Source organism: Pongo abelii, chromosome 1, assembly GCF_028885655.2.
Source record: "Pongo abelii isolate AG06213 chromosome 1, NHGRI_mPonAbe1-v2.0_pri, whole genome shotgun sequence".
Classification (NCBI taxonomy): domain Eukaryota; kingdom Metazoa; phylum Chordata; class Mammalia; order Primates; family Hominidae; genus Pongo; species Pongo abelii.
Genome location: NC_071985.2, coordinates 171,135,491 through 171,151,185, shown reverse-complemented (window position 1 = coordinate 171,151,185; position 15,695 = coordinate 171,135,491). Strand labels below are relative to the sequence as shown.

At 39.3% G+C, this 15,695-nt stretch overlaps 1 protein-coding gene across 7 annotated transcripts in view; it reads left to right on the top strand.

Moving 5' to 3' along the window:
• Positions 1 to 15,695, top strand: part of PATJ (PATJ crumbs cell polarity complex component) — a 436,090-nt gene that overhangs the window by 266,169 nt on the left and 154,226 nt on the right. The gene's annotated exons all lie outside the window — the stretch shown is intronic.

Here is a 15,695-nt window from a genome sequence, read left to right as displayed (position 1 = left end):
ATATCAATTTTTAAATATTCAAAATTAATTTATATATTAACTTAATTTTGATAGTATTTATCAAAATTCTCTTTGGGTTTTAAATTAGTCATACATGTAACTGTTGTGGTTCTTCAGTTTTTCGGGGGAAAGTGGGGAAGATGTTAGAGCCAACAAGAGCCTGTGAACTTCTCAAAAATAATAGTTAATGTCTGTGAAGTTCAGGATATGGGTTAAGGCTACATAGGTTCTTTCTTTAGGAATAGAATAGACAAAAGAGAAGCTAAGAACATGACTGATCCTCTTTTAATTACTCCAGATAATTTCATTAATAATCTGAAAAGGTTATTCTTATTCTTCTACACTTAAATTCAAGGTATCTGTTCTGAGCTTATCTTAGTTTGATACTCATTTGGTTGTTCATTCACTCATTCTTTCAGCTAACACTTCTGAGTGTCTATTAGGACCAGAAACAGAAAAAGAGATGAATACATCCAGTTCCTTCATTAGTATAGCTCACAGTCTAGAAGAAGAAAACAGATGTGAAAAGATATTTATACTACAAAATGAGAAATGCAATAATGATGATGATAATGATGATGATGATGATGATGATGACGGTAACAGCTAAAATATACCTGGCACCAAACACAACAACCTCTTTTACTGGTGAGATCACAAAGTAAATGATGGTGTTAGGATTCAATGGCAGGCAGTTTGACTTGTAGTTCTTTGTAAACCATTGTGCTTTAAGGCCTATTTGATAAAATGTTCCAACTTTAGGACATTTAGGGGAGCTAAATCATGGAGACACTGAGTGTTAGACTGCTTACTTGAAATGAAGGCTTACTGATTTTGCATTTTACGATTTCCTCCTCAGACTCTGACTCAGAATAGAATTTACAGTCATCCATAATTTTACTTGCCTAATAATAACTACTGCCACAGCTGGCCAGGTGCAACAGGAAGACCATCACCATCAACTCTTTCTTCCAAACCCTGGTTGCTTCTCCCCACTTAAAACCTGTTTCTGCAAAGAAGTCACTTCCAGGATTACTTTTCTTTTCTTGTTCTTTTATAATATAGCATCATGGATGGGACCCACATTGGGTAGTAACACTGACTAGCATAATCATTACATAAATAAAGTCAAAGGTGACTTTATGTAACCAATATTATTCATTGCCTCAGTTTGTTTCCTTTGGCTTATGTTTAGAGACTTCCTCAGCGATGAGACAAAAGTGATGGCGGTAGTAAAAATGATGAAAGTTAGAGCCAATGCACTCAGTTATTACTAGCACTGTGCATATGCATTGTACATATTTGTATTCAGTGTTCTTAAGAACCCTTTATGGTAACAACTATTATTATCTCCATTTTATGGATTAGAAACTGGGTAAATAACATACCTAATATTGCAGAACTAAATGAGTAAGTGTGGTTAAGAACTCAGGCTTGCCAGACTCCAAGTCCTGTGTTACAGCCACTAAGGTATACTATGCTCCCCGTGGGACATTTTTTTTTTTTTTTTGAGATGGAGTTTCACTCTTGTTGCCAAATTCAGCACTATTTATGTGGCAGCAAGCACTGGACTTGGAAGACCTACTGTAACTTGTCTCGATTCTTTTGGTTATTGGTTGTATTTCAGAAGTTGCTCAGCATAATGTATGTAAGAGGTAAAGAGTTTTCCTTCTCTTAGACAGCACAACATCAACTGACATCAAATGTGTGAAGATTGTCCCCCCACATACTAAGCAATTCTTCAGCTGACGCCAATTGAGTATCCTATGATTCAATTCAATTCTGACACTAGGTAGCTGGAGACAGCATCAGTCCCACAAGTTAAGGGCTCAGTCCCACAACACTGTCTCCCACCACTTTAGAGGCCGTTTGCAATCCCCGCTTATGACCTGAACTTCTGACCAACCAGCTCTTAATTGGGAGTTCCCATGAACCCTAACTCAGGTTTGATTAATTTGCTAGGGTGGCTCACAGAAGTCAGGGAAACAATTTACTTATATTTAGTCATAAAGGAAGTTACGAAGATACAGGTGAACAACCAGATGATGAGATAGATATACAGGTAGAGGTGTAAGTGAAGGGGAGGGCAGAGTTTCCATGCCCTGTCTGGGCGTGCTACCCACCAGACAGGTCCACATGTTCAGCAAGCCGAGAGCTCTTCAAACCCCATAGTTCAGGGGTTTTTATTAAGGCTTCATCATGTAGGCATGAGCAATTATTACCTCATTCTCCCTGAGGGTCGGAACTGTACATTCCAAGCTTTTAGCCATGGTTTGGTCCTTCTGGCAATCATCTCCCGTTCAAGAACCCACCAAGAGTTGCCTCATTAGAACAAAAGACACTCTTGTCACCCAAGGAATTCCAAGGGATTAGGAGCTCTGTGTCAGGAACCCAGATCAGAGACCAAATATTAAAACAAGAGATGTACCTAACACCTAGCACCCCTGTTGCTCAGGAAATTACAAGGGTTTTAGGAGCTCTGTGCCAGAAACTGCAAGCAGAGAACAAATATATATTTCTGATTATATCACAATAGCACAGCATGGTGAATAGTTAACTATTAATTAAAACAGACTTCCACTCCCTTAGAAACTTCCGGTATCTGTTTGCTAAGCTAGAGTCTGGAAGAACTCTGCTGGATAAAAAATAAGAACATTTTGCTTTATTGGACTCCTCCTATGCTTTCCTTTGACTTTCGGAATTTGGCCCTTTCATTGCAATTCAGCAATTTCATCTTCATTCAGAGATGGAACGAGCAAAAAGATTAAACATACCAATAACTTAACTCCCCATCACTCCACAAAGATTCTCTAGTTTAAAAAAAAAAAGATAACGAATAAAAATATGTTGGAATATAGATTCTGGCATCATGTATCTTTGGCTAATTATTTATCTTCTCTAAGCCTCAGCTACCTCCTTTTTCAAATGGAGAAATTAATTCATTCAGCAAATATCTTACTGCGCATCTGTCTTATAGCAGGTGCTGTATGAACAAAGTGTAGATTCTGTATTGGTGAACAAAATACATAATACCTGCCCTCATAGAGCTTCCAGTCTAGTGGTTGTACAGCATCAACCTCAGAGGGTAGTGTGGGAATTAATAAGAGTATCTGGTACATAGCAATACCTTAATACATTTCAGATGATTTTGATTTTATTCATAATTTTTTTTCAAAGTTGTATAGCTCAGTTCTTTTTAGTTCATTTATATTAATGCCTTTGTCTCTGAAAGTCTGTCCCATAGGGAAGTCATCTTTTTATTCCTGGATGGCTCCATGCAACATCCTGAAGAGCTGGGAGAATGGAAAAATGCATATATGGGACTCTTTTTTTTTTTTTTCCCAAGACAGAGTCTCACTCTTGTTGCCCAGGCTGGAGTGCAATGGCGCCATCTTGGCTCACTGCAACCTCCATCTCCCAGGTTCAAGCAATTCTCCTGCCTCAGCCTCCCAAGTAGCTGGGATTACAGGTGCATGCCACCATGCCTGGCTAATTTTTTGTATTTAGTAGAGACGGGGTTTCACTATGTTGGTCAGGCTGGTCTTAAACTCCTGACCTCAGGTGATCTACCTGCCTCAGCCTCCCAAAGTGCTGGGATTACAGGGGTGAGCCACCATGCCCAGCCCATATACAGGATTCTTAAGCGTTTATAACCCATCTTCTCATTGGGCTTTAGGTCAGAGATGATAGAGAATTAAATTCATGTGAGAACCATTTCCCTGTTTTCTTTTTATAGCTCAGAAAAATTTTCAATTATTACTCTATGATATGTGAAGAATTTATATGTAGTATAATATCAAATCCAATGTGCTTTTGAGCTGAGTATAGGAAATTGATTTAATGATGAGTACAAAGAAAGCTAAAGCCAGTGTTATAATAGCTGTTCTTTGGACATTGCAGTGTAGTAGATTGTAGAAGTATACTGCGTTATATGGGAAGCATTTGCAAGTGGGCTTTTAGATTATACCTATTGGGTTTCTGAGAGCAAATCATGAGTGGTTGCTTTACCCCCGACACTGTTTATTTTTATCGTCTCTCCCTCAATTGAAGTAAAATGCTCAGTGTCTTGATTATTTTTATAACTTCATTATCTGCACATATTATTTATCATTATTGTTTTGTCTCTATGGTATGGCTTTGCTCACGGCCTCCTTTTATTTATACTTGATCTTAATTCCTTCAGACCCTTAGATGAGGCTAATTTATAGAAAATAGCAAAAAGAGAGGTCGAGCATACATTGTGGCTTCTTTGAAGCCAGAAACTCAGCTTCTCTTTGAGAGCCCTGTCCATGACACACTTTTGGTGTGACATTTGCTAGCAGTTTTGTTGCAGCGGGACTGCACCATTACAGTGGAAAAGCATTCAGCAAATTCTGTCGATCAATGGCTTGGTTCACATACAAAAGAAATTTTACATTAAGCCCCTAAAAGACAATATGATTAAATCTCAGCTTCTTTGCCCTTTACTTCCATGCTAGTAAGAGGGTTACTGAATTAATTTCCAAAGGCATTAACATATAATCACCATGTGGACTGGAATGAGACTTACGCTAGAGTATTGGCTTTCCCAAAGCAATTAGTCCCGGAAAATGCACAGGCCTGGGCATGGGGCTGTCGTATGAATATAGGATTCATTTATAATCTTCCCTTCAGTGCCAATGTGGGAAAAAAGAGTTGATGGTGCTGTGCAGGGAACTGGAGTGATTTTTCAGGTTCCAGAAGCAGCCAGAAGGAACAAAGTGGGTGGCACAAGAGGTGCACAATTGATTGGGCTAGTGTATTGAGCTGTGTTTTGTCTGGCTCCCAAGCCTTTTGAGATAGAAGAAGTATGCAGTACATTCCCTTTGTATCATTTACCTGAAGGATGACCTGAGTAGAATCCTGTCATTTTGCTTATGTATAAAATCACATTTAAGAATCATGAAAAATCAAAAGCGTGAATGTGTCCCATATTTGTCAGGGATAAAGACATAGAGCTACAGGTAATCTCAGATCTCAGTGTCCAGTAATATTTATTTTATAAGAGAAAAAACTGAAACCATAAAAGTTAAATGACTGGCCCAGGTATGCATGCAGCTGCTTCATGCGAAACTCCTGCCAGGAGCCCTTACCAGCACCACTGTCTCAGCAGTTTATCCCTGACTTACTGCTTGCTGCCAGTGAATTGTTTTTGAAATCTTTTGGAAAACTTAGATGTGTTTGGAAGTACAGTAGAGTAGTTAATAAATCACTAGCTTCTGCGTATGTGTGGATAAGATTACTTATAATTTATAGTCAGAAGCTTCTGTCATCTAGATTGGCTTTTTTAGATTACCATACATGGATGCAATTTTATGAAGTGTGTTTCTTAATGAAATAACTATGCCCTCAGAGACCTCATGTAATAAAATATCCCATTATAGAAACAGTAGTTTGAGGAACAGGAAGAAGAACAAAGAATTAAAAATTGCAAGAAAATAACTTTTCCTGTAGCTTTATTAATAGAGATAGGTTCTTTTTTTTCTTTTCTTTTTTTTTTTCTTTTTTGAGATGGAGTCTTGCTCTATAGCCCAGGCTGGAGTACAGTGGCACAATCTTGGCTCATAGCAACCTCTGCTTCCTAGGTTCAAGTGATTCTTGTGCCTCAGCCTCCCAAGTACTTGGGATTACAGGTGCACACCACCATGCCTGGCTAATTTTTGTATTTTAGTGGAGACGGGGTGTCACCATGTTGGCCAGGCTAGTCTCGAACTCCTGACCTCAAGTGATCTGCCCACCTTGGCCTCCCAAAGTGCTGGGATTACAGGGGTGAACCACTGCACCTGGCCAGAGATAGGTTCTAAATAGCTAAAAGTGTAAAAATAAATTGATCAAGTGTTCGATTGTAGCTATGGTTTCACTAATACTAAATACTATTCACTAATAGTAAAATATTACACTTTAATATGTGATTTGCTGTATGTCAATATTGTATCTCAAAGCTATTAAAAAATGAGTGATTAAACCTGACACAAATACACATTGTAAGCAAGCCCTGAATATGACCTTCCCATATGCATAGCCAAAGTCACCTCATTTTGTTACTCATAAGATGATCTGCAACCCGGTTCACAACTCTAAAAGTCACCAGAAGACTTTAGTGCTGGCTGAGTGGTCAGCCTCACACACTAAGTGCAGTCCTCTGGTCATTACAGCGTTGTAACCAATAGCTATCTGTGTCTTGCTCATCATGTTCCCTAAGTAATCAATTGTGTTATACTCAGTTTCAGTTACAAAAGACTTGCTCATTAAAAGAAATTGAGAGTGAGGTTAGGGTGCTGAATAGGGAATTGAGCTAACATTGAGTACTTAACTATTTGCCTGGCAGTAGGCTATGTTTTTAAGTTATTTGAGTTCTGGATTAATAATGATTCTAGAAGGTAATAAGTGAATTCATTACCGTTTGTATTAATAGTTTTGGTAGATACAGATTAATGCAATTTATCCAGTACTAGTTTAAAACACCCAAGATAGTTTCTCACAATACAATTCCATGCTATTCTTATCTTCTTAGTTTTTTGTGTGTGTGGTTTTTTGTTTTGTTTTGTTTTGTTTTAAAAAAAAGACAGGGTCTCGCTCTGTCACCCAGGCTGGGGGTGCAATAGAATGATCATAGCTCACTGTAACTTGAAACTCCTGGGCTCAAGTGATCCTCCCTCCTCAGCCTCCTGAGTAGCTAGGACTATAGGTGCATGCCACTGTGCCCAGCTTATATATATAAATATAATATTGTGTATATATAATATTATATATACACAATATTATATATACAATATTATATATAAAATTATATATAATTATATATATATATTTTTTTTCTTTTTGAGAAAGAATCTCACTCTGTCACCCAGGCTGGAGTGCAGTGGCATGATCTCGGCTCACTGCAACCTCCACCTCCTAAATTCAAGCTATTCTTCTGCCTCAGCCTCTCGATGAACTGAGATTATAGGCATGCGCCATCAGGCCTGGCTAATTTTTTTTGTATTTTTAGTAGAGATGGGGTTTCACCATGTTGGCCAGGCTGTTCTCGAACTCCTGACCTTAAGTGATCTGCCTGCCTCCACCTCCCAAAGTGCTGGGATTACAGGCGTGAGCCACTGCGCCTAGCCCAGCTAATTTTTATTTTATTTGTTGTAGAGTCAAAGTCTTTCTGTATTGCCCAGGCTGATCTCCAACTCCTGGGCTCAAGCAGTCTTCCCACCTCAACCTCCCAAAGGGCTGGAATTACAGATGTGAGCCACTGTGCCCAGCCTGTCTTCTAAAAATTTAATGCCACTTTGAATTAATTAAAAGTAGAATTTAGTTAGTGAAATTATATTCATCACTTAAGAACCAAAAAAGAAGAAAATTTATTTTTTGAGCTTGTTCTTGCACTAGGAGAGCTTGTCTGAACTTCATAATTAAAGACCTTTACCCTTCAGTTCCTTCATAGAGTTAGAGTTTTATTTTCCAGTTGCAGAAACTACTATGTAAAACCTAGTTCGTATCGGTTGGCCTCATTCTTTTCTGTTTCCTGCTATGAAGTCTTTGAGCTCTATTTCTGCCATTGTTGTTTCTGACTATGGCTTGTTAGGGGAAGAGTTAAATTATTTAGTCATACTTCCTTATGCCACTGAAATATTGAGGCCAAAAATCCATATTCTTGTCTTGGAGGAATGACAATCGTTTATTTTTTATTACTGCAGTCCTCATTATTGCTCACACAAAAGCTTTATGTGTGGTCTCTCCAGTGAGCCAAATTATCTTAAAATTATGGAAAGTGCCATGAAAATAGAAAGTAAAAATGATGATTGAAGAAGCAGATTACTGAAGAAATCTGTTAAAAAAAAAATAGCGACAAGAATGTATGCTGGGGAAGAAATTTACGGAAGGAGTAATTTTCAGCAGTGCCTCTCTCGACTCTTCTTTCTGCAGTTTTCCCCCATGTCCTCCATAACCTATTGGGATTGTTCTCTGGGCCTCCATTTCCTCCTTTTTCCAGTGCTTTCCCAACTTCCTTCCTGTCCTATGGATATTGTAGTGACTGTACTGAAATGCAACCTGGAAAAATATGCTCTTAGAATTGAGAGAAGTTTTCTTATATTAGCCTTTTATATTTTACTTTATTTGTATATTTTCTGCCCCATTAACAGTATATAAGAGAGGCTGGGCACAGTGGCTCACACCTGTAATCCCAGCACTTTGGGAGGCTGAGGCGCGCAGATCACCTGAGGTCAGGAGTTCAAGACCAGCCTGGCCAACATGGTGAAACCCCATCTCTACTAAAAATACAAAAATTAGCCAAAAATAGTGGTACACAGCTGTAATCTCAGCTACTCGGGGGGCTGAGGCACAAGAATCATTTGAACCTAGGAGGTGGAGGTTACAGTGAGCTGAGATCACATTGCACTCCAGCTTGGGTGACAGAGTGAGACTCTATCTCAAAAAAACAAAACAAAACAAAAAAAACCCAGTACATAAGAGAGGCCGTTCCACTCCTTCCACCCCAGAAGCTAGCAAATACTGGATATTATAAGACCTCAGGCAACCTGATAGGTGAAAGTTTTGTCATTAGAGAAAGTTTTTCACACATATACATATACAGTTAAGGAAGAAAGTAGTACTGTGCTGAGGTGAGGCAGAGTTGTGGTTTTTGTTTTTGTTGTTTTTTTGGGTTTTTTTAGGCGGAGTCTTGCTCTGTCACCCAGGCTGGAGTGCAGTGGTGTGATCACGGCTCACTGCAACCTCTGCCTCCCAGGTTCAACTGATTCTCCTGCCTCAGCCTCCCGAGTAGCTGGGATTACAGGCACCTGCCACCATGCCTGGCTAATTTTTGTATTTTCAGTAGAGACGGGGTTTCACCATATTGGCCAGGCTGGTCTCGAACTCCTGACCTCAGGTGATCCTCCTGCCTTGGCCTCCCAACATGATGGGATTACAGGTGTCAGCCACCGTGCCAGGCCCAGAGTTTTTAAAGTTGACACTTCAGTTGGGTTTTTCTCTTTCTTTACCACTGTAAAAAAATAATAGAATGAGAATTGGGTGCTGGGTTTTGTTTTGTTGTTTTAGTGGTTGCAGGGAAGCTGGGGATGCGGATGATTAGGTTGAGTATTACAGAGGTAGCAGGAGTCCCAGGGCACCAAGTTCCATCTTCTTGTTACCCATTCCAGAGGCCCAGAACCTACCTGGAGGCTTTGAGATCATGAGGCTTGAGCTTGGATTCTGGCTCTGCCACCTCCTTACCTAGAATCCCTTTGTAAGTCACTGAGTTTGTAAGTCTGAATGTCGTCATTACAAAAGTACAGGAACACCAACCTTCTCTGTCATGGTGAGCAGTGTGGCAGTACTGGACTCTGTATGAGTTATACTTTAAAAGCTATCAACTGTATATGATGTAATCCTGCTCCTACAGGACTGATTCACTAACAAGATTACTGTTTAAAAGAAAGAAAAAGAGAGCGGGGTGCAGTGGCTCACACCTGTAATCCCAGAATTTTGGGAGGCTGAGGCGGGTAGATCATTCGAGGTCAGGAGTTCGAGGCCACCCTGGCCAACATAGCGAAATCTCATCTCTACCAGAAATACAAAAAAATTAGCCAGGTGTGGTAGTCCACACCTGTAATCCCAGCTACTTGGGAGGCTGAGGCAGAAGAATCGCTTGAACCTAGGAGGCAGAGGTTGCAGTGAGCCAAGATCGTGCCACTGCACTCCAGCCTGGGCAACAAAGCGAAACTCCGTCTCACAAAAAAAAAAAGAGAAACTGGAGTTGGAAGGGAGCACAGTTAGGGAGTTTGATAGAGTCCTTTGATGACTGAATGGGTTTTTGACTATGTCTATACAAGGGACAAGTAAAATATTTTGAAGGCAAGAGAAAAGATTTCTAGCAGCAGAGAGAATTGAGGTGGGGTTCTAATTAGATCAGCTGTTTTTATGAAAAGGAGCAAACATTAAGCATTACTAGTTTAGGGAAAGTCTTGACTGGTAGTATATATCGATGTTCTTGGAAGAAGAAATTCCAGGTCATTGGTCACCTGAGTCCTGTCTGCTTAGGTGGCTAACAATACCATTGATAGAGTTAGGCTGTAATATCTCAATGTCCTAGGAAACCATGATTCCTCTGTAATATAAGAGGTGGATTATAATGTGCCTTCATTCATTTATTCTTTCCTTTGCCATTCAGCTAATGGGAAATTACCTATAGTCACCTCCTTCATTTGGTCAAGTGAAACAGCTTGTGGCAATTGGAGCAACTTCCACAGGAGTATTCAAAATTAGAACAACACAGAAACATATTTCTCTATTTTCTCGAAGTCAGTATTTTTCAAAAACATGTCAGGGTTTAGAATTCAAAAGGATATCTTGCTCTTTTCCCAGTATAACAAATTTAGACAGATGTGAGCTGCATGTTACTATTATGCTGCCTTTAGAATGTATTTCAGTTTAATTAGTTTTGTTTGAGAGAAAATAAATCTCTCATCTTTAAGCCTTTTAAATGAATGTGATCCTTTGGAAACATTATACTTCACAAGAAATAGATTAAATTGCAGCTGTGGAAGATCTTACTTCAGCACTGCAATTTCCATTAAACTGAGTCCTTGAAACCTGCACCTTTGCCCAAGGTATTAAGAAGTGGCTGCTTGTTGTACACTATTTTGGCTTTTCCAAGGAAAAAATTAATGTGATAATTTATTCAGAAGTCTTTTTTCATTATTGTGAAATTGTGTTTTACCTGAGTTTCAGGCATCTGCCCTGTCCCATCCCTAGCCTGGTACTCCTTTCCTCCCTTTGGTTCTCCCATCTGCAGAGTGGGAGCAGTGCTTTGGAAAGTGGACATCTTCTTCATGGGGGCCGGTGCCCAAGATTTTTGGACAGAAGAAACTACCTCTATTATCTCTGTCAGTCTACTTCTCTCCTCCTCGCCCCGAAAGCTACACTGTAAAAGTACCTGTGGTTCCTACAGGGAAACCTTGAGTTTCACACCTGCGTGCCTTTCGTGTGCTTTTCCCCAGTCATGGAGTCCTCTTGCCACTCACTTCCCCTGTGCCTGCTAAGCTTCTGTCTAAACATCTGTCTACTCCTTCTTAAGAACAAACTACCCAACTCCAAGATGAGACAATTGCTTCTTGTTTTATGCCTACACACATCATATGGCAATGCAATTATTTGTTTCCAAAACCATGTCACTTACAGAGTACCAGATCCTTGAGGCAGCAACCATATCTGACTAAAGAAAGTCATTTCTACAAAATGACTTTCAGAGAATCTGGTACCTAGAACACAGTGTTTAATACATGGCAGCTATGATGACAATGGTAATGAAAATTCCTGTATCCTCATCACTTATGCAATGATTGTTGAGTAAGTGAATAAATGGGTGAATATTCAACATATCTATTATACTTTTATTGGAATATTTCTTGGTCTGGGGTTTCTACTTTGTGAGCCCTATAAATTGGAATTCTGATTTCACAGGACTAAAAATGAGTTACTTATACTATGGCTTTTTTTCACCCCAGGTAAACACCCTTAGGGAAATGTTTTTTAATTAATAAGCTTTTAAACTGAAAGATATTTTGGCTAGAAATTCTGATTCTAGATGTGTTATGTTGTTCAAATTTCTTAAACTCACTGTGCCTCAATTTCTCCATCTATATAATGACGTAACCATGCAGTTCTCTACTGGTTTGAGTGAGACACGTAATGTATTAGGCATGTATGCACATGTATATGTGTGTGCCTTCTACGTTGTAAGCATTTATTAAATGGTACTATTATAGTTATAAAATGTCAATATAGAAAAACAAACTGAAAATCACCTTAAATCCCGCCAGCGATATGATCATTGCTGACATTTAGTAGAGATACTCACAGAACTTTCTTTAAACCCACACAGAAACTTTTACATAAATGAAAATAATGTGGTAAATAGGTTGCATGAAATTTATTTTCTTCACTCTGCATGCAGTGTTTTCTTTCTATGACAACGCATCTACATCTGTATCATCCTCCCCTACCTCCGTTTAATACCACAGTTTTCCATTTATTGATATATGATTATTAGTATAATTGTTTGTTGGTTAATACGTAGTTTTTTTCACTTTTTCTCTTTTAAAAGAATAGCCATGAGAGGGATGACAGGGTTTTTAAATTTTTTAGGATTTTTTTTTTTTTTTTTTGAGACACAGTTTCACCTGTTACCCAGGCTGGAGGGCAGTGGCGTGATCTCAGCTTACTGCAGCCTCCACCTCCTGGGTTCAAGCTATTCTCGTGCCTCAGCTTCCTGAGTGGCCAGGCTGGTCTCAAACGCCTGACCTCAAGTGATCCACCCACATTGGCTTCCCAAAGTGCTGGGATTACAGGCGCCCAGCCTAGGATAAATTCTTAGAAGTGGAATTATTAGATTAAAAGTTAACCTATAAAAATATTCATTGTTATAAGTACTTATGATTTGCTTTTTTTTTTTTTTTGGTCTGTGTGTTACATTCAATAAAAGAGTTTATTAAAGAAAAAACAGTGGGCCAGGCACAGTGGTTCGTACCTGTAACCTCAGCACTTCGAGAGGCTAAGATGAGAGGATTGCCTGATCCCAAGAGTTCAGGACCACCCTGGGCAAGATAGCAAGACCTTGTCTCTACCAAAAAAATTAGCCAGGTGTGATGGCACACACCTGTAGTCCTAGCTACTTGGGAGGCTGAGGTGGGAGGATTCCTTGAACCTGGGAATTAGAGGCTTCTAGGCTACAGTGAGCTATGTGCCACTGCATTCCAGCCTGGACAACAGAACAAGACCCTGCCTCTTAAAAAAAAAAAAGTAAATTACAGAGAAGAACTCTCAGATTTAATTATCACTAATTCAAATTACATGAATTTCAACTCAGTTCTTTAATAATAATTTGTCACTTTTCATAATCAATCCTTCTGCTTTAATAAAAGTGTGGGTGGGGTATTGTTAGGTATAATATATTATGACATGATATTCCCACCTCAGGCAAATCTGTTACTTGAGCTAAACTTTAATTTTTATATAATTAATATTTCCATTCCTAGCTTAAGTTAATTAACTTTTACTTCCAATTTGGCAGGGTTTTTTAGTAGATTTAATTGAGCTGCTCTTCAGTATAAATTTCTTTTCTTTTTTTGTTTTGTTTTTGTTTTTGTTTTTTGAGACACAGTCTCGCTCTGTCACCCCAGGCTAGAGTGCAATGGCGCCATCTTGGCTCTCTGCAACCTCCATCTCCCAGGTTCAAACAATTCTCCTGTCTCTGCCTCCCAAGTAGCTGGGATTACAGGCACATGCCGCCACGCCCTGCTAATTTTTTCTATTTTTAGTAGAGACAGGGTTTCACCATGTTCCCCAGGCTGGTCTCGAACTCCTGAGCTCAGGCAATCCACCCACCTTGGCCTCCCGAAGTGCTAGGAGTACAGGCGTGAGCCACCGTGTTCAGCCCAGTATAAATTTCTATTCATGTTAGTTGAACTATAAAAAATTAAGAGTAGTTGAAAACCTATCACTTCATGATATTTTTGAATAATTAATTTTATTGAAACAAATCTCATTAAAGATCTCTAAAGTGAAAGTTTGTATAGTATAACAAAAGGATTTATATTCATTTAGTTTTGCTGAATTTTCACTGGATTAACCCTAATTCTACTTCTGCTAGGTTAGTGTTATAATTAAGTATCCCATCTCTGGTACATAAATATAAGAAGACTTACCTCATATCAGATTGTCTTCCCCCACTACAGTAGTTGAAACCAGTCTATAAGGGGAAAAGTCAAACACAATGAGAATCTATTATAATATAGCTTAGAAGCTTTGCAAATACAGTCAGGCCTTAATGGCAGGGATATATTTCTGAGAAATGCATCACTGTGTGATTTTGTTGTATGAATGTCATAAAGTGTACAACCTAGATGGTGTGGCCCACTCCACACCTAGGCTATATGGTATAAGGGTATTGTTCCCAGGCTATAAACCTGGGCAGCATGTTACTGTACTGAATACTGTAGGCAACTGTAACACAATGGTAAATATTTTTATATCTAAACATAGAAAAGGTACAGTAAAAATACGGCATTATAATCATATGGGACCACCATAATATATGTGGTCCATCCTTGACTGAGGCATTATTCTGTGGCACCTGACTATAGAAGTATTTCTCATTTGAGGCTGTTATCTTCAGTATCCAGAGCTACCATAATTTGCTACTGAACGACATTGAGTTGGAAATTCAGAACCTGGGAAAAAATGAACTCACTTACCCCTAAGGTAAAATATTACTGTCTTTCTGGGACTAAGCATCATGAAGCTGAGACAGAAGTTACTAGAACTATCTGGAAGACCTCAGAAGGCCCACTTTGTCAGTAATCAGATGAGGAAGCTAAAAACAGATAAGAAAACCAGAATTGTAGGTCAAGAGCATAGAAAGCTCCTTTGGACAGAAAGCTTTTTCCCTTTTTCTTTTTCTTCTTTTGTATCTTTCTGGATGCCAAGGCAAATTACTGAACATCTGAAAGAGCACAAGACTAGGAGATTGAAAGACGTATGTCAGTTAGATTTACAAATTAATATTTAGAATTAGCAGGAGCCTAAGAAACCATGTCAATGAATACTTTTTGGTTGCAAAGAACAGAAATTAGTTCAAATAATTGTCCCAGTCAGCTTGGGCTGACCATAGACATCTGTTTTTCACAGTTCTGGAGGCTGAGAAGCCCAACATCTAGATGCTGATTAATTTGGTTCCTGGTGAGGGCTGTCTTCCTGGTTTGCAGACAGTGTTCCTGCTGTATGCACACACATGGTGAAGGGAGAGACTATGTCTCTTAGTGTAAGGGCACTAATTTCCTCCATGAGGGCTCCATCCTCATGACCTTGTTACTTCCCAAAGGCCCCACGTCCAAATACCATCGTATTGGGGATTAAGGCTTCAACATATGAATTTGCAGAGGGACATAAAAATTCAGCCCAGAGCAATAGCTTCACCAAAAAAGTAGAATCTATTGTAATGGTGTGAATCCTTCCTGGAACCTGAAGATCGGGATGCACCAGGGCTTTGGGAAATGATGGCCTTTCCAGTCCCTTCATCTGTGTGGCAGAATATGGACATCTCACAGAAGCTTAATGATTATGTAAAAAAGTTAGCTGTGTCTCAGCTCCAATTTAAAATCCCCTAAAGAGAGAATCTTGGTTGTCCTAGCCTATGTTATATGCTCCTAAGCTGTGGCCTGGGATGTCATGACAAGCAACACAAACTTGGCTGCCCACCATAAAGGATGGTATTTGTGATGAGAGGATTTGAAGGACAGTCCCTTACAAAGAGAAGCAGTTGTGTGCTGGCAAAGATCCCCCTAGATCTCTCCTACATCCCTCATCTGGTCTGGCTTTCTCATCTTAGTGATATAGAAATTGAGATAGAATGCCATTAAATCACTTCCCATAGTCATGGCTTGATGAATGTGGGAAAAAGATATAATTTATCATCCAAACTGGGTAACTACTAATAAGCACAGTGGCTCATGCTTGTAATCCCAGCACTTTGAGGGGCCAGGGCAAGTGGATCACTTGAGTCCAGGAGTTCGAGACCAGCCTGGGCAACATGGCAAGACCCCGTCTTTATAAAAAATGAGCCCGGTGTGTGGTGCACACCTGTAGTCCCAGCTACTCAGGAAACTGAGGTGGGAGGATTGTTTGAGTTT